This window comes from Apteryx mantelli, chromosome Z (assembly GCF_036417845.1).
Source record: "Apteryx mantelli isolate bAptMan1 chromosome Z, bAptMan1.hap1, whole genome shotgun sequence".
Classification (NCBI taxonomy): domain Eukaryota; kingdom Metazoa; phylum Chordata; class Aves; order Apterygiformes; family Apterygidae; genus Apteryx; species Apteryx mantelli.
In genome coordinates, this window is record NC_090020.1 from 16,614,066 (window position 1) to 16,632,415 (window position 18,350).

General features: G+C 46.2%; 1 protein-coding gene across 1 annotated transcript in view; it reads right to left on the reverse strand.

Moving 5' to 3' along the window:
- The window catches only part of KIAA1958 (KIAA1958 ortholog), a 61,606-nt gene extending 52,015 nt beyond the window's left edge, over nt 1–9,591 (reverse strand). Inside the window, exon 1 of the mRNA XM_067315198.1 lies at nt 9,519–9,591. The gene's annotated coding sequence lies outside the window, so the exon portion shown is untranslated. The remainder of the gene's footprint in view (nt 1–9,518) is intronic.
- Nucleotides 9,592–18,350: the final 8,759 nt, after the last annotated feature.

Genomic DNA, 18,350 nt, shown 5'->3' on the forward strand with positions numbered 1-18,350 from the left:
CAAATGCTCAGCAGTTCGCTCAGTTTTCAGGCTGACACCATGCATCAGGTCAGACAAAGTGGGTGGATACCTATGTTGTTTATTTAATCCATAATATTCACTTCAGTAAAATTATGCCATTTATGGGGTTCTTGGCTACATTCCACTGTGAAGCAAAGCTGTGTGCAAAGGACAGTATTAACTGAGAGGTTTCAAACACAATTATTTGCATGAGGTTTTAGCATGCCGTGATTTGGGGGCATGAGTTTTAAAGTTAAATTTGTAAGCAGACTCTGTATATGACTTGAAACCTAGAAGATCTGGAAATTATCAACCCACTGGTGGCTATTTAAAGTTCGTTCATTATAAAGACATGGGGTTTTTTAACTGAGTTTTGATTTCACAATAGTTATTTGTATTTTTGGAAATCTGATATGTAACTGTTAAACCTGAACGGCTCATGTGTGAGAATCAACTTCAGTTTTCAAGGAAATGAGACAGGATTCAACAGAGCAGGGAGATCAGCTGGAAATCATAACTGCTTATTTTCATATTTACTTAAGTTTGGTGGGAATATATATATTTTATATATGTAAAAGGGCGAGAAGGAAGACCCAGGGAACTACAGGCCAGTCAGCCTCACCTGCATCCCTGGAAAGGTGATGGAGCAGCTCATCCTGGAGGCCATCTCCAAGCATGTGGAGGACAAGAAGGTGATCAGGAGTAGTCAGCATGGCTTCACCAAGGGGAAATCATGCTTAACCAATCTGATAGCCTTCTATGATGGGATGACTGGCTGGGTAGATGAGGGGAGAGCAGTGGATGTTGTCTACCTTGACTTCAGCAAGGCTTTGACACTGTCTCCCATAACATCCTCATAGACAAGCTCAGGAAGTGTGGGTTAGATGAGTGGACAGTGAGGTGGATTGAGAACTGGCTGAACGGCAGAGCTCAGAGAGTTGTGATCAGCGGCACAAAGTTTAGTTGGAGGCCTGTAGCTAGCGGTGTCCCCCAGGGGTCAGTACTGGGTCCAGTCTTGTTCAACTTCTTCATCAATGACCTGGATGAAGGGACAGAGTGCACCCTCAGCAAGTTTGCTGATGATACAAAACTGGGAGGAGTGGCTGATAGGCTGTGCTGCCATTCAGAGAGACCTGGACAGGCTGGAGAGGTGGGCGGAGAGGAACCTCATGAAGCTCAACCAAGGCAAGTGCAGAGTCCTGCACCTAAGGAGGAATAACCCCATGCACCAGTACAGGTTGGGGGTTGACCTGCTGGGAAGCAGCTCTGCGGAGAAGGACCTGGGAGTGCTGGTGGACACCAAGTTAAGCATGAGGCAGCAATGTGCCCTTGTGGCCAAGAAGGCCAATGGTATCCTGGGCTGCATCAGGAAGAGTGTTGCCAGCAGGTCAAGGGAGGTGATTCTCCCCCTCTACTCAGCCCTGGTGAGGCCACATCTGGAGTACTGCGTCCAGTTCTGGGCTCCCCAGTACAAGAGGGATGTGGCACTACTGGAGCAAGTCCAGCGAAGGGCTACAAAGATGATTAGGGGACTGGAGCATCTCTCTTATGAGGAAAGGCTGAGAGAGCTGGGCCTGTTTAGCCTGGAGAAGAGAAGGCTGAGAGGAGATCTTATCAATGTACACAAATATCTAAAGGAAGAGTGTCAAGAGGATGGAGCCAGACTCTTTTCAGTGGTGCCCAGTGACAGGACGCGAGGTAACGGGCACAAACTGAAACACAGACACTTCCATCTTAACATGAGGAAAAACTTCTTCACTGTGAGGGTGACAGAGCACTGGAACAGGTTGCCCCGAGAGGTTGTGGAGTCTCCTTCTCTGGAGATATTCAAAACCCGCCTGGACGTGATCCTGTGCAATGTGCTCTAGGTGACCCTGCTTGAGCAGGGGGGTTGGACTAGATGATCTTTAAAGTTCCTCTCCAACCTCAACCATTCTGTGATTCTGTGACAGAGCAAGTGCAAAGAAAGGTACAGACAAAATACTTCCATAGCAAAGAACCCCTTCTTTTCAGGGACACCTCACAGCTCTCTCAAAAAGGTTAGAACTACAAGAGTTCAAAAACTAAGCGAGATTTTTCTACTCCAATCTAGGCTGACATGTCAGAGCTGGAAGGGGAAGTGCAGGAAGCTGAAAGCCATTCTCTGCATTTGGTGTAAAAACATGGACTTTTGGAAACGTATAACGATATAATATGATATGAAATTAGGGAAAGAACACACTGTAAACTATTCCTTCAAACAGGATATTCAGTTACACTCATCAAGGCTACTAAAATTGCTAGGATTCATACATCTGGCACAGACTGTGGAGAGCACATTACAGAACAATTTCAATTGTAGTTTACTGTTTGCACAATAAATGTTTGCCTTTTGGGTATAAAGAGTTTAATGCTGAGTCTGTGAGTAAGAACTAAGGTTTTAAAAAGGCATCCTTGATTTTATAATTACAGAAAAGGAGGTTAAAATATATTTTAAGTAAAAGCAAAATGCCAGACATGATTTTTTCCCCTAACAGGGCTAAAGACAGACAGCATGAAATCTAAATTTTAGACAGGAAATATTGACTTTCCTAGCTAAACAAATAAACAAAAAGAAGTCTATAAAAAGCTTTAAGTTACTGTAAAATCTGAGAAAATTACAGTGTCTTGACCTGGTACGAACTATGGACTGATGTAGGGGGATGATTCACATGACGGAGAATAGAAAATGGCCCCATTGAAAGCACACCTCAGAGTCTTCCACACAAAACTGGCTGAACACCAAGGATCACAGTCTCACAGATTAAGAAGAAAAAAATGTCAGTTTCTACATTTTGAGAATAGTTCATTAATTTTGTTCCATCCTGCAATATTTTGCAAATTCTAAGCTATGACATTTGGAGTGCTACCAGCTAAAATATGCTGGCTCCTTATGGTGTGTTGCAACGGATTTTGCAAACTATCACGGGGCAATGAGGGTTTCTATACAACTTCAAGAGAACACTTAAGGGGGAACATGAACATATTCTCTGGGCTCTGTACTTAGACTGCAGAGATGTCAGAAGTATACAGATTATGATAGGCAATTGTAGGATTAAGGAGATGAGACAAACAGAAAAATTAAGAAAATGTTGGAACACTGAGCGCATACCATAAACACAGCTTTCCTTCATTTAGGCTGTCATTCTGGAAACTCCCTATGCACAACAGCACTGAAGCACATGATTATAGTTCAGCTAATGTTTAAGTATGGTATTAATGTTTTGTTCAAGCAACAGAGGAGCTTTAAAACTGTTTAAGTGCTTTTCTAAACAAGGACTACTTCTAGGGAAGTATCAGTAACATGACAATGATAAAGGTGAAGACATATCAAAATCAAGAGTATTTCCTGTTCTCCACAGCATTTTCTATTGCTTTTCACTGACTTCCCTCCATGCCTCCATCTGCAGTTCATAGCACATTATGAGGTTAAATATCTGGCTGTGCTTTATGAGCACTTAGAACTTCAGATATACTACATTTTGCCACTTTCTTGATGAGAAAAGATATTATTTCCTTAAAAAAAAAAAAAAGCAGGTTGTTTTTCTTCAGCCCATCTGAGAAACATCCATTTTATTCTTGCTCTAAGAGAAAAACTTCTTACAGATGAGGGGGTTCAATCACAAAAGAAGAATCACTAAAACACAGGGCTCCACCTAAAGCAGAATCAGAGAGTTCTTCTGCCCCTCCTGACAGCCGCTCATTTAACCTGGTTTTGAGGTCTTCCAGGGACAGGCTCCTCGTGTTCCCTAGGTGGTTACCCCATTGCTTTGCTAGGCTTTTTCTTAGAAAGCATTTTTTGAGGTCTAACCCTAACCTTCCTTCTTATTCCTTCTTTGCTACTGAAAGTTATTGTTTCCTGTCCTATCTGCAATGGCCATGAGGAAAGTTACTCCCTTCCTCTTTGCAGAGCTTTTGTGCATTTATTTGGAGGGTGAAGTCACGTTTGTCACTTGCGTTGGCAAAACATCCCCAGCCCACTGAGATTTCCCCCTTGGGCCACTTCTCTTCTTACTTGCCTTCCTCCAGACCCCTAACTCGGTGGAGAGGAGTCAGTCTCTCCAGTGCCCAGCATGCTGGGCTGCTCTTCTCAGGACACTTGTTCTGCTGCAACAGCAGGCCCTTGCTGTGTCGTAGCCCATCAGGGATCACCCGCAATCCTCACTTTTTTTTTTTCATGAAAGTTCTCCACTCAGTCTGTATTTTCAGCATTTGTCTAATCCTACCTAAAAAGAGAAGCCTGTTTTTTTAACCTTGCACCCCATCATTTTCAGAGCAGATCTCCAATTTGTTGTGATGACTTTGGATTTTGATTCTGTGCTCTGTGCTTTCTCTTTGCAGCTCCTACTAGCCGTACGTGCAGGTGTGATGAGCATATTCTTCATTCCTGCTGCCGTGTCATTAATGGAAAGGCTCAGTAGGACTGGGTTCACCCACAAAGTCAGGCGCTGTCCCTAGGAGGCCCATCTTTCTGCTATTACCTCATCTGACGACTTTATCATTGGTTACGTTGGGTCACTGCTGGGCAAACTCTTAACAAGTGATGGCCCAAAACAGCTTGTAAGAAGTCACTGTCCATGGCCATGCAGAGCTTACATGCACAAAATAAACAACTTGGCTTGATAGAGGCATCCTGGGAACTCTGATTTTTGTGGAGGGAGAGAGGCAGGAGGGAGACATGTGCAGCTAAAACTACAGAACCCCACACAAGTTTTTAAAAACTGCAGCTTTCTTGTTCATAGCAAAGCACACCTCCATGCAGGTGAAATCACTACTGAGTCTAAAGAAGACAACCAGAGATTAGGAGCCTAAATATTTTGCAGTGTTTGGCTCTCAGTTATTCTAGAGTTTTCCACTGGAGATTTCTATTATTTCAATTGGTTTTCTCCACTGCCACCTGTTTCAACTAGTTTTGTTCTGCTTTTCACATTGGCCAACGATCTTTACTACAAGACTGGTTAATAATCAATTAAGTACCTCACTGGTCATTTAAAGACTGCTTCTGAGACAAGGCAAATAAAGAATTTCAGCTTAAGCTACTAACTCGTCAGTGATTTTTCTTCTCTCTAGCATTAAACTATGAAAAGAAAACCATGCAAAATTAGAATAATAAATACAATTGCTGCTGGCATTACACATATTTTGAATAAAACTACTATAGAAGATAATTATGTAATGGATATCTTTCTTGTCTATTTCTTTTGCTAAGATGTTGCTGTTTGGATTCATAAAACTATGCTTTCAAACTGCAGTGCTCATCATTCAAAAAAAAAAGCAACTTCTCATCTAGTCCAGTTGCCAAAGCTAAGCAACACCTGCCTTTGAATGTCTGCCCACTTCTACGTTTATGTCATTGTTTTTAAAAAATGCTTTGCTCTAGCCTGATAGTCCACACTGACCAAAGAGACTCACTTTAACAAACATCACAGAGGAAAATAATACAGCAGACCATACAAAAAGAGTGGATAAATTAAGGAAATACACAAAGCTGGAGAAAAAGGGGAGAGGCCTTTCTTCCCTTCCCTTATCTCTTCCAGTTATCTTAGGTATTATGTATAAACTTTGTATGTAAAATAGTTAGGTATTGAGACTTTTTTAGAAGATAACGACTTCTCAACTTCTGCAGTGGGAAGGAGAAACTTGTAGCAGGTCACAGTGCTCACTCTTTGAATATCATGAATCTAATCCTGTGATTTTGTACTCACAGGCGAACTTTTGTTCATGCAACTTCCCACAGGACTAAAATCCTAGGATGCCTGGAGTCCAGCAAGGTCCATGTGATGTAATTTAGTCACATGAATGAAATGCAGATCCTGCCTGTTGCTAAACAATAAATAGGACAAGGGAAAGGACTAATATGAAGGAATTCTCCAGCTATAAAATGATTGTGCAAAAGCTGGCAGGCCAGAAAATGTGGAAAACATTGTGTGCTATTGAAAATGAGAATAGCCCTCAAATGATGTAAAATAACTTATTTCTTTGCACATGTAATAATCAGCCACAGGAGGGGTATATGAAACTCAGCGTAAATCCAAGATCTGAGATGCATCCTTTTCATTGAACACTTCTCAGAAAAAAATACGTTACTGAAAGATATCTGCTTATATCAGATCAGTGTATATATTACTCAGGCTAAATTACAATACATTCTCACTGTGTTGAAGACATCTGGGATTTTTTTATTTCTGTTTGATTTTGACTGCTTGAGTTTTAACAGTCATATAAACAAGACCTTTTATTTATTTCAGGATCCAGAATTACCAAACAAGAAAAATTTATACCATCACTAGCCAGCCAAGGGTCTCATTATGGAATCTGTGCAGTGTATGTGTTACCTAGGAAACGAAATAGAGCACTGGTATACTGTAATTTCTGCCTTGCAAGAGAATTTACCAATCCTGCCAGTAAATAAAGTTCATAAATCAACAAATCAGAGCCAAGGTCAAGTAACTGAAGATGAAGCAGTTCTGCTCCATGGATCTTTTTCTGAGTACTTCCAATTTCCTTTGAGCTACTACACAGATCCATCAAGGAAACCTTTCACTTAAACTAAAATTCCTTTTTAAATATTTGTCACAGAAAAGGAATCAGATAAAACTGATGAAAATTTTCACTATTTTAAAGTCACTAAGTTTCACCTCACCATCTTTTACTTTGCAAAAAGGAGCAGAGCCATAACATTTGAAAGCAGAGCCTTATGTTCAGCTAGTTACACTTGAATTACCAGATGCATAACAATCCTGGAGAGGATTAATTGCCATATATGTTTCCATGCAGTACCTTACAAGCAGTAGTTAATTTTCACACCACCTCTGTGAGTTGCATAAGGAAAGGTTATCACTCCCATAGTGCAGATGCGGAAAAACAGCGGCACAGAGGAAATCAATGCCAAGACTGGGATCATCGTCTTCCTGGCTCCCAGGCCCACGCTTAGGCCTTCAGAGCATACCTCTTCCTCCTGCATGACAACTGACATGTATGGGAGATAAGGAGGCACCAGGAGACTGAAAGTATCACAGTTCCACTGCTGAAACCCCAAGACCCTCTGTTGAGGTAAAATGAGTCGCTATTCACTTAAAAAGCCCAGTTAAACTAACGTGAAGGTGAGACTCAATGTCCACTTAACAAATGGCATTGACGGTTGCCAGATGTGACCTGCAGACAAAGTAAACTGCTACCATTTTGCAGATTCACTTATTATAATGCCTTTATCATTGTGTGAATGAAACAGAATCATACTGTGTTTTCGAAACTTGCAATAAGTTCAGTCATAGAAACCTTATTGGTGTAGTACCGGCATGCTGGAGGCTACCAACGCATAGATGCACCAGTACAGGAGCAGCAAACAGAGGGCAACAAAAAGAGCAGCATCGGTATATATTTGCTTTTGACAAAAAACAGCTTGCTGACAACAGCTAGAGAAGTACTCAAGCTGTTACAGTTTTTCCAGAAGTTTTGGATTGCCTGGTGGAAACCTAGCTATTTTAGTGGCATACAAAGAAAACCTGTGCTACACTATTCAGGTGAGAGCTGAGTTAGTGGCAACACTAGAAAGAGGAACTACACAGCATCTCCCTCTCTCATACGGCCTTTAAACAGCACGTAAGGCAATCTATTATCCACCAAACACTTTCTGTTAATATTTGGTTTATACAGTATCTCTTTGTTAAATCTTATCTCTTTACGGCATGTTTGGGTGTAAAATATGTAAACTACCAACTCGGTCTGTTAGTTTACCCTTTAAAGTACTTTAAAGAGCTGATAAACTTCAGCACAATGCTGAAAAATACATTTGTGCTGAAAGCCACAGGCAGAGAGGAAAGAGGGGGTGGGGGAAGAGTTATCCAGGTCGTGCGGCGGGCTCACCACGGCGGAGCAGGTGAGTACGCGAACCCTGTGACTTCTGACATTTACTTTTGTGTGGGTTTGAAAGTGGGCAAAAACAGGTTAGCCATGCCTGCAATGACATTTCAGAAATCAGCCTGAGGCAAGGGGCAGATTTGACCCCGAGGCGATTTTACTTGGCTCCTGCTAACGCTGAGGCCAGTTGGGAAGCTGGCTGAAGCGATGCACGTGTGCCATCCGCACGGCCCCGGCCCCAGCGTGGTGCTGGCAGGGGTATTAGGTTAATGGTAGCACCACACGAGTATGGCCCTGCTGGCAGGCGCTCTGGGTCCTACGGAGAGGAACAAAAGCAGCCCCAGGGGAAAACAGGAACTGGTCACTCCTGACCTGAAATGACCTTTGGGGCTTAGCCTGTTTAAACAAGAAAGAACTTAAGAAAGAATAAACCAAATCCCTGACCTGAAAAGTTGCCATCAAAAATACAGTGAAGGGATGTAATAATTTGATTTATGCAAATTCTCACTGCTGCTAACAAGCACACTGAGCGCTTGGTGCCATTTCTCTTCAAATCAAAAGAAAAAGAAAAATTATTATTATTATCCTTGGCAGTTTGGAGTTTAGCTTTAGCATCTACCACAATTTTAACACTGCAGCACTACTTCAAGAGATTGTATTTCTAAGGAGGCTAGTGGGCGAATGGCAGGAAAGGCAGGCAAAAGCAAACTTCACAGATTAACCATTCAAATAATGAATATCAATCACATACGGAGGATTTCATTTTTGCCCAGTGTATTTTTTAGTTTCTGTGGGGGATCATCTCCATTCCTTTGAAAGGAAACAACCCTAATTTGCATCTAGCGCTACTTAGCAGCCAGCCAGGTTCAGGGGATATTTATAAGCATTAACACTGTAGACGGAAGGTGAGTTTTAGCACATGTGTCGTAGCTGTCCCTCCGGCGGGGAAGGGGTTCTATTTTTGCCGGCCGAAACTAGATTACGGGAGGCTCAACGTGCCCCGCCACCCGCCTCCTCCTTCCCTTTGCACTTCACCATCTTTCCACGCTCCCCTCGCAGCTCCCCGGCTCCCGGCACCCGACGGGGGTGACCAGACAAGTTTGCCAGAGGGATGCAGTTTTGGGTGCCTCCCGGTGCTGGCCCTGCTCAGGGGGGCGCTGCCACCCGGCGGGTCCCCCCCGGCCCGGCACCCCGCGACGCCCCCGGGGCGAGGGTCTTTTGGGCACAGGAGCCTGCTCCCAGCGCTGGGCCAGCCCCCGGCCCCCCCGCCCCCTGCTACCCTCTGGCAATTCCCCCCCCACCCCAAAACCGCCCCCCCACCCCGCTGCTGCCTCTCGGGGGGGGGGGATCCCTTTTTTTTGGGGGGGGGGCTGACCCCTGGCATTGCCCTGCGCACCAGCGGGGCGGGGGGGGCTGCACTTCCCGGGGAGCCCTTTGCTGCGCACAAAGAGAGGGATACACCGAATATCACCCGCCCTCCCGGCGGGCAGAGCTGCACACGCACACACGCACATGCATGCACACACACGCACACGCATGCACACACACGCACACGCATGCACACACACACACACACACACACATGCACACGCACACACATGCATGCACACACACACTCTGCACCCCAGCGGGTCACATACCTGCAGGTGTCTGTCCATAGGAGTGTGGGGCGGGGGAGGCTGTGCAATATGCGCTGTATTGGATGGTGGGATTAGTGTGATATTGCTCAGGGGCTGCGCGGGGGGAGGGGGCTGCCTCTGGCCCCCCCTGCCCTCTTCCTCCTCCTCCTCCTCCTCCTCCTCCTCCTCCTCCTCCTCCTCTCCTCCTCCTCCTCCTCCCCCCCCGGGGTGTGTGTGTGTGTGTGTGTGGTGTGTGCGTGTGTGTGTGTGCGTGTTACTCCCCTGCGCGGTGATATTAAATGCTCGAGGAGGGAGAGACACACTCCGATCTCCTATCAGCTACCGGAAACCGAAGCCCTGGTCATAAATATACCGCAGGAAGTGTGCAATAACACACACACACACACACACACCCCAACCACCCGCCGGCTCACCGGCCGCTCCGCTCCCACCCCGGCGCCCGGCCCGGCGCGGGGGGCTGGAGAGCGGAGCTCGGAGGTGCGACGTCCCCCCGAGCCAACGTCCCCCCGAGCCGGCCCCGGGCACCGCGGGGGCGGCCCCGAGGCCCGCGCGCCCCTCGCCGCCCCAGCGGGGCCAAGCGCGCCCGGCGGCTCTTGCCGGTGGCTCCTGCGGGGGCGGCCGAGGGGTCCCCGGCCGGGCCTGGGTGCTGGACGCCGCCCGGGGATGCGGGTCGGAGGCGGCGGGGCCGGTGACGGCCCCCGAATGGCACGCGGGGGTCGCTCCCACGGTCCGAGACAGGCGTTGCTCTGTGAGCAGCCTTGATCCGGAGCGCAAAAGCCACCCAAGCCATCCCAGCCACTCGCGCGCTTAAAATCAAGCGTGTGCAGAGGGGCTTTGCTGAATTATAACTGGAATGACCCACAAAGCTAAAGGCTGCGCAGAGGTGCCTCCAGGAGACACCAGCGCCTGCTTATTTTACACAAGGGAGCAAAAAAATACTTGGGTTTTGGTAACAACCATACGTGTCTACACGAAAGCATGCAAAGATGCTTACTCCTTTATCTGAATTCGCTATGATGGTTAGACTTATTCATCTTTAAAAACAAGGTGAGAGATGCACACATGCAAAACCAGGACTGTGTTGCTAATGCTAAGGAACAGATTCTCAGCTGACATAAACTCATGTAATTCTACTGATTCTGGCAAAAATTTGTTGATTTACGCCAGCCGAGTTACTCAAAATAGTTGTTTTCAAACAACTGCTACTCAGTTATTCTGTGCCGATATCGAAATACACAATTTACTATTATTTCACATTTTTGTAAGAGTTCATAGGTAGAGAAATGTGTTTGCTAATTTTATGAAGGTCATACATGTGCACACATATGTATGCCTGTGCCACCTGCAACTGTGTATAGAGTAATAAAAAACCTGCAGACACACATGAAAGCAGTTTGTCTGCTGTGAAAGCTACAGCTTTCAATTTCCTGATTTGTCGGCAACTAGAGATCTCAAGTGCAACATTGCTTATATTGGGGGGGGGGGGTGCAGTTAATTAAGGGAGGACTCACCATGTGCTTGCAGCATTATCTCTGGGTGTTGGTTTCTCCCACAATGAGCAAGATGCTTGCCAAAGCAAACTCGGCTCATCTCCTGTGCTGAGCTTTCTCCCCCGCACCCCGTTGCATCACTCCAGCAGGAGATGGGCCTGGCTGCTGCTGGAGGAATATCAGCCTCGCAAGCCGGCTGCTCCGTGCCCCAGAGGTTTCCTTTCCTCGTCTTCCTTATGCCAACATTTGCAAAACTTGAATGGGCTAACACATGCTGCTAGCTATGATGGTACCAATGCTTCTGCAACAGTGTAGCAGAGGCAATCTGGAAATGTATTAATGCCAAAAACAATTCTATTTCCAGGTTTGCCTATGACTTAGCAGCCATAATTTGGTAGCAACATTAACCCGTCAGGGGAGGAGTCTGATCTCTTCTGCTGTTGTCACCTTCAGTAAGAGGTCATTTTCATGTTGCTGCAATTCAGCAGAAGTCTTTAAAGAGCTCATCTTGAAAACCCGAAATGGAAGAAATCACTACACAAGAGAGTAAAGCAAGAGTCTCTCTCTCCACCAGTAGTGGCCAAACAAGCGACACCTTGTTCCCCTGTCTTCTCACTTTTAATGCATGTCTCTGGAGTGAAAGCGCTGGTGAAGTTTAGGAGGACACAGCCCTCCAAGGCTCTGAGGTTTGCACAGCCTCCTGCCGGGAGCTGGATGGGGCTGGCGGGAGCTGCCCAGCAGCTCTCCCCGGGACACCCAGCACCTGCAGCCGCCCTGCCGGGCTGAGGCCACGTGAGCGCACGGCTCCAACCCTGGCTCTGCCGACTTCCAAGCTGGGGCTGCTGACCTGTCTTGTCAACACCAAATAGTTGTGTCCTCGCAAACAGTGTCCCTGACGAATCTAGAAGAGGAGATCTGCCTTCCTAACCTTCTCTGGAGATGCAGAATATATGTTTATCTCCTTAAAGCCAGACCCATCATGTACTCAAGCACGGAAACAGGCTAGCAAGGGGTGCTCTATGCTGACGGTCTCCAATATTTTTTGACGCAGTCTCCTTTCTGCAGCGGAGATGCAGACTTCATTAGCAGTGTCACTTAGGCAGACCACTGAATTGCCTAAGTGAACTTGCTTTCCACAGTCACCTTTGCAGAGCACTCAGAAGTGGTCCACAAACCGCAGGTTGGAAGCCACTACCTGTGTTATTTCTATGGTTTCTTAATTCTTATTTCTGATCACTTCTTCCCCTCTCCTGCCTCTTTTGCATTTTTTCCTTTGCTTTTCACTTCTTCTCTCACACTCGTCTTTCACAATCCCCTGTTTAATGTGGCAGCAAGACAAAGTAGCCCCCAAGCCTGCCTTCCCACCATCTTCTTTTTCACCGCTTTCTGCTCCTGCTTCCCTTCTTGGTTGTTAGGAACAGCCCAGGCCAACACTGTGTCTGCACTTGCTAATTAAAAAGAGACTTTGAAAATGCTTCTCAAGCCTCTGACACGGTTGCTTGGCTATTCTGCCCTGTTATCATCACGATGTTGTACACAGGGCTGTAATTGTATCAGAGGCTTCTGGTTCATATCATAAGCGCTTCTGAAGAGCTCAGCTAGCCTAATAATGTCACCGGCACTTCAGCATAGAATTACAGTTTTAGATGAACTCATTTTAGCTCACTGCTTATATTAGTAACTGCACTTGCAGGGTAGTGCTCGGTGCGCACTGACCTTCCTCCCAGCAGCAAGCCCCTGCCCGGGAAGGAGAGCTGCTGGTGCTGGTGCCACCCGGCAGGATGACGCCTTTCGCGAAGGGAGGGAGGTCAGCTCCTCACGTTGGAGCACTGTGTTTCAGCACAGCGAAGGAGCGGCTGCGGGTGAGGTGATGTTAACTGCTGGTCATCTCTCCTCACATTCCTCAGTTTGCTCAAAATGGACGGAGGCAGAGCTCTGGCTGCTGAATAAACACTGCCTCAGTCTCATCAGAGATGCTCAGCATCTCTTAGTAGAAGGCACCAGCACTAAAAAGGGACAGTGAGGTCCTGTTATTAGTGCTGGGGGCTGGGGAGGAAGCAATACCAGACTCAACCTAGACCTTCCTGTATAACCTTGGGCAAATCACTTAACCTCTGTTTGCTATGACTATTTACCAGCCTCATCAGGCTGTGTGACAAGGAGAAATTTGCTCCCTGAGGTGAAGCACTCCAGGCCCCAACACCAGAAAAACTACTGCTTGTTGTGCTCGGTGGAAGTTCAGGCTCTCTTCTGCTGAACTGCTCAGCAGCCTGCAAGATTAAATGCAGTCCTGTTAATGCCAATACAACAAGGAGTTGTATTGTCAGGGGGAAAAAAAATGGACAAATCCAAAAGCGTCCCAAATCCCACAAGAACTGAGTGTTGCACAGGGAAAGACAGGCTAAACTAGTAGGTCGTGAAATAGGATGTCCAGCTGCCAAATACAAGGAAGAGGAATCGTTCCCCTCCCCACCTGCCCAACTGGAAGCACCTCCGCTCTGCTTACAGAAGGTCCCAGGGCCGAATGATGCCTAGCAATGAGTTAAAGCCAAATCGGAGCACGGGTACTGTGGTCTCACAGAAAACACAAGGTGACCCAGCGACTGCATGGCTTCATTAGGTAGCAGCTCAGCTTTGCCAGGGCCATTTATCACGGCCCCACAAGCGGCCAGGCCTGCACCTGAAAAAAGTACACGTTCCCTGAGCCACTGCTAAGGACTGACAGCTGTTCAAAGAATAACAAAGCCGAGGGGCTTTGCCAGGGAAGCACGTTACTGTCTTTTACAAGAAAAGAGCAGGGTGTCCTCTCACGCGGGCGGCCCGGAGGAGAGCCTGTTTCACTTCACCGGTGGTGTTTACACAGGACTAGCCAGTGACTGCACGCACAGGCACAAGCTCCATCCACCACTGCGTCCTCCAGGCCAGCTGTCGTGTCTTCTTCTCCCAGCCGATGCTCCTGCACAGCCTCATGCAGGGCTCCGCAGGAGACTCTGTGGAGGCTTGGGAGGGCACGGAGGTAACAGGGAGGCTGCGCTGTAATGTAAGCCTCGCCAGGCGAAATGCAACGGCCACACACAGCACCACCACCGTGATATCCCCAGCTTCCCCAGCAGAAGGGAAGCTCTCCTCAGAGGTGTCGAGCTGGCTGGGAGGGAGGCAGGCCGCACACCACAGGGGCAAATAGAAAATACTGTGGCCTTTCCATTTTTAGGAGGCCGGTCATATGCTAAGAAACAACCACAAGAGCAGCAGGGGTGAGAGCGAAACATCAGAAAGCCGAACAGTTATCCTCCTGACCGCACTCAGGTTTTAATCAGGACCGGCTGCACCACAGGAAGAGGGGCAGGACCTAATTCAGACTCGCCCCCCTGCTGAGGTCATTCTGGGGAGAAATTATAGCTTCCAGACACCCAGTCATAAGGACGGGAAGTCGAGTACAACAAGGCGGACGACAGTTTCCTCACTAACAGCAGGAAGGCAAGTGGTCTGACTGCATGCAGAGGAGGGGTATCGAAACACCCTCTAGCAACGCGGAGGGCGACTGAATAAGGAGGCAGAGTCTCCCGCACGAGTACTGCACAGGGCTTCGTCCCCCTGCATTTTCGTTAACGGCGCAGAAGACCTGCTCTGGGGTAGGCCGGATCAGAATATTAAAAAGCAGCTGATAAATGGTCACCTCAGCTGCGGAAGCCGAGAAGGCATGCGCGAACGCCGGCTGCCCCGCACCTCCAGTGGGCAAAGTGCAGGGCAGAAGGGAAACTCTTCTGGTGGGAACTTCCTTGGAAAACAGCTAATAGAGAGAAGGGAATATAGCAGTGAATGAGACTGCTGACTGGTGGGTTATTAGGGTTTTTATAGAAAACACTGGAAATTCAGTATTTGAAAGGTCGACTAATTTAAGCAGCATCACAACATGATCCATTTGCTTCAGAATGATCCTTGAAGAGGAATAGCAACTAGACTACTTCTCTCTTTCACCCACACACGTTCTCTCTATGTAAGGAAAGTTTTTTAAAAGCAGAGTCTGGAAGTATCATATCCTTATTCCTAAAACATCTGTAATTAAATATAACCGCAATATTTTAAAACAAACCACTGTCAGTTAATTTACCCTTCACTCACCTGCCAGTCCCCCAGTTACTTGCAGGGGCACTGCATGTTGGCACAAGATTTCTGTCACTTCCAGGGAGGCCTGATTTCAGCTTTCAGAATAACTTCACCTGCAACAGACCGGGGCCATTCTGTGTTGCCAGCCCTTCGCCGCAGGACCTGGTTGTCTCCTGGTCCAGAGCACATTAGCACTTTCAATGCTACCCATTAACTGCCTGAAACCTTGTCTCACCCCCCTGCTGTGCAGGTCAGAAACTAGGGCACAGAAAAGCTGACGGGATCCACAGAGTAGGAGTGCACACTCCCCACTGTGTCAGTAATGGAGCACACAAGCCCACAAGAAGCCTGACTCAAACAGGGAAGTTTGAAGAGACTGGTCTTCTGCTCTAGCCATCTGCAGCAGATTGCTATGGTTAGGTGGTGCAAATGCCGCTCACTCTGCTTGACTTGGGCAGGGCAAACTTACGCGTGCACTTAAGCAGGTGCTTGCTCATCCTCTAGGAAACACCAGACTGAATTGAAGGGGGTGGTCAGAAAAGGAATGTCAAGGTTGTTTCCTGTTTAGGAGACGACGGTGTGAAAATCTATGGAGAGGCAATTCGAACATCACAAGGCAGTGCTAAGGATTTTTCTCTTTCTTTTCTCTCTTTCCAGTAATCATTGATTAACGGAGAACTTCCGTCCTTCTCATACTCCACAATTGGCAACTCACAACCCAACCCGCACGGCACACAGGCAGGCACATCCATAACCCTTTGGATGTGTTGGAGTAAGCATGAGCTCTGAGGACCACTCTATTCACAGTGATTGGACCTGTTAGCATTGCAATGGTAGCCATCAACTTAAAAACAAAAAAAACCTCCTAGCCTCAAGCTGGAGTTAAGATCAAAGTAAATAGGACCATATATTGAATGAATACAAAATAGAAAACAACTTACAAAGGTCTAAAAAGACTCCCTGAAAAACACCCAGCATTTCAGTCAGCTTTAAATTTTCTTCTTGACCCATCTGGGTCAGTTAACAATCTGACAAAGGCATCTTAATTTTCTACTGGTTGAGGGCTCAGACCGTCATGTTCGGTAGCCACCTTTTCATCAGGTGTGGACATTTTCTGAGGTCAGACTGATGCTATAGGAAACACTGTAGACAAATTCTGTCATCACAGGGTTCAAAGAGGCTGCTTTGCTTCGCATTCACACACACATCTATTAGAGGGAAACTAGCTTTCTTCTGGTCCTTCCTTTGTTAGGTTCGTCACTAGATTGCAACTAAGAATTTAGCAATAACACAGAAAAAGACATATGAAGACCAGTCCATAAAGTGCTTTTGAAAAATCCTATACTACTTCATCAGATGTCTGAGATACTTTTGAGAATCCAGCCTTTGAGTTTTCAGAGTTGTGATTACACAGCTCTTTGCACAAAATTCCTACGGACTTTATTTAGTCCACTTTGTAGGCTCCTCTTGTTCAATACAGCCTCAGAGACTCTGAGAAGTCTCATTTCCAGCGCCACTTATACCACAGGAAGCAGTTTCAATCATTCTTTCTCATGGAAGGAGAAATGAGATTGACTGTGTTATCTGTGTATAAACCAGACAGAATATAAAGTGCTGCAATACAGAAAAGCTTCTGATCTCTTTCAATGTTTGGTTGGAAGACAAAGCTCTTATAGAAATATTTTAAAAAATGTGAAGAATGAGCCTCTTTCAGTACTGAAAATGGCTCCTATAATATAAATATTTCAGAAGCATAGAGGACAAATCTGGGGGGGGGGGGGGAACACACAGGAGGCAGAAAAAGCCTTTGGGAACTGCATACAAGGAGTAGCCTAGAGCCTCCTCAGAGAATAACCATCTGCCTAATCAGAAAGGGTTAAGGTAGTGTTACCTTCAGAAAAGAACAGACAGGATCAGGGTTCCCCATTTCCTTTTTAGATTGATAACAAATTCCTATTTCATTTAGCGAGGTCCATAATGATACTAGAGACACCTGGGGCTTTGGTGGAATGGGAAGTATGTGTGGTAACAGCAGGCAAGTATCAGCTGTTGCATGACAGAAAAACACAGGTAAAGCACAGCAATTTAAACAAAGGCCTGAATAATGAGTACAGTAAGAAAGTATAATAACAGTTCAACAAGAAACCCACTTGAAAGAAAGCAGGTGATCCGACAGTATAAGTACAGGCTAATTATAGGATAGAGGTTTGGCTGACATTAGTAAGAACATACAGCATGTAATTTTTGTATATAGGATAAGGACAATGGGCTGTTTCCTATGTTTAAGAAACCATGACACTCCAGTCTCCAACCCCTGCCCTCAAGTTATTCCTAATGTGCTTTACAACACAGAGAATGGCTTTAAAACCTAACTGGGTCATGCTTTTAACCCTCTCTTGTGTTGCTAACTGCAAGTTCTTAGGTTCAGAAGATGGTTAGTTTTCTACAAACAATGTGTGAATGTTATTGTAGACTCACAGAGCTTCTATTCCTATCCTCCTCTTAGCACTGATATTTGAGGGCAGACCTACTTTTTTAGAGGATGCACTACAGAGCTGAGGCTTAAAAGGATAATACAACCAAAAAAAAAAAAAAAAGAGGCAAAAAGATAGCTTTGGGGTGACAGATTTGGACTGGTGATGGGGCTGATTCTCAGTTCTGCCACAGAACTCCTGGGGCCATTGGCAGTCTTTTGTGCTTTGATTGCCCATCTGTAGCAGACTGGCCACAGTGTCTTATACGTTGTGTCTTTCTAGATTGCGAGGTCCTTGGGGCAGGAAGTCTCTCTTACTAAATGGAAGTATGCCTCCCAGCAAACGGGAACCATCAGTATGTCTGGGTGATCTCCATGCTCTGGAAAGAAAAGAAAGTAACAGCAACTTAGATGATAAAGATGGGGCATTGTTTATTTAGGACATGTTCAACTGTCAACCTCGCAGTAGCATTTATTCCTTGGGCAAAGAAAACAAGCAAGTAAGCCAGTTGGACTTGTTTCCTCTCAACTTTGTGTAAGGCAACTGAGTAATTCTTTTCTTCCCTCCATTTTTGGCCTGGTAAACTTTGAAGGCTGAGACACCTGAGTTTAAGTGAAATAGCATGACCTCAGGCACCCTGCTTTTACAGGAAAGTTTGAATCACAAAATTACCCTGTCTGAAGTTCATTTGTTCAGCAGAAAAAGTAAGCTCTTGGTTTATGAAAAAAATAGCCGACAGAAAATCCTGCTGAACAAAATAT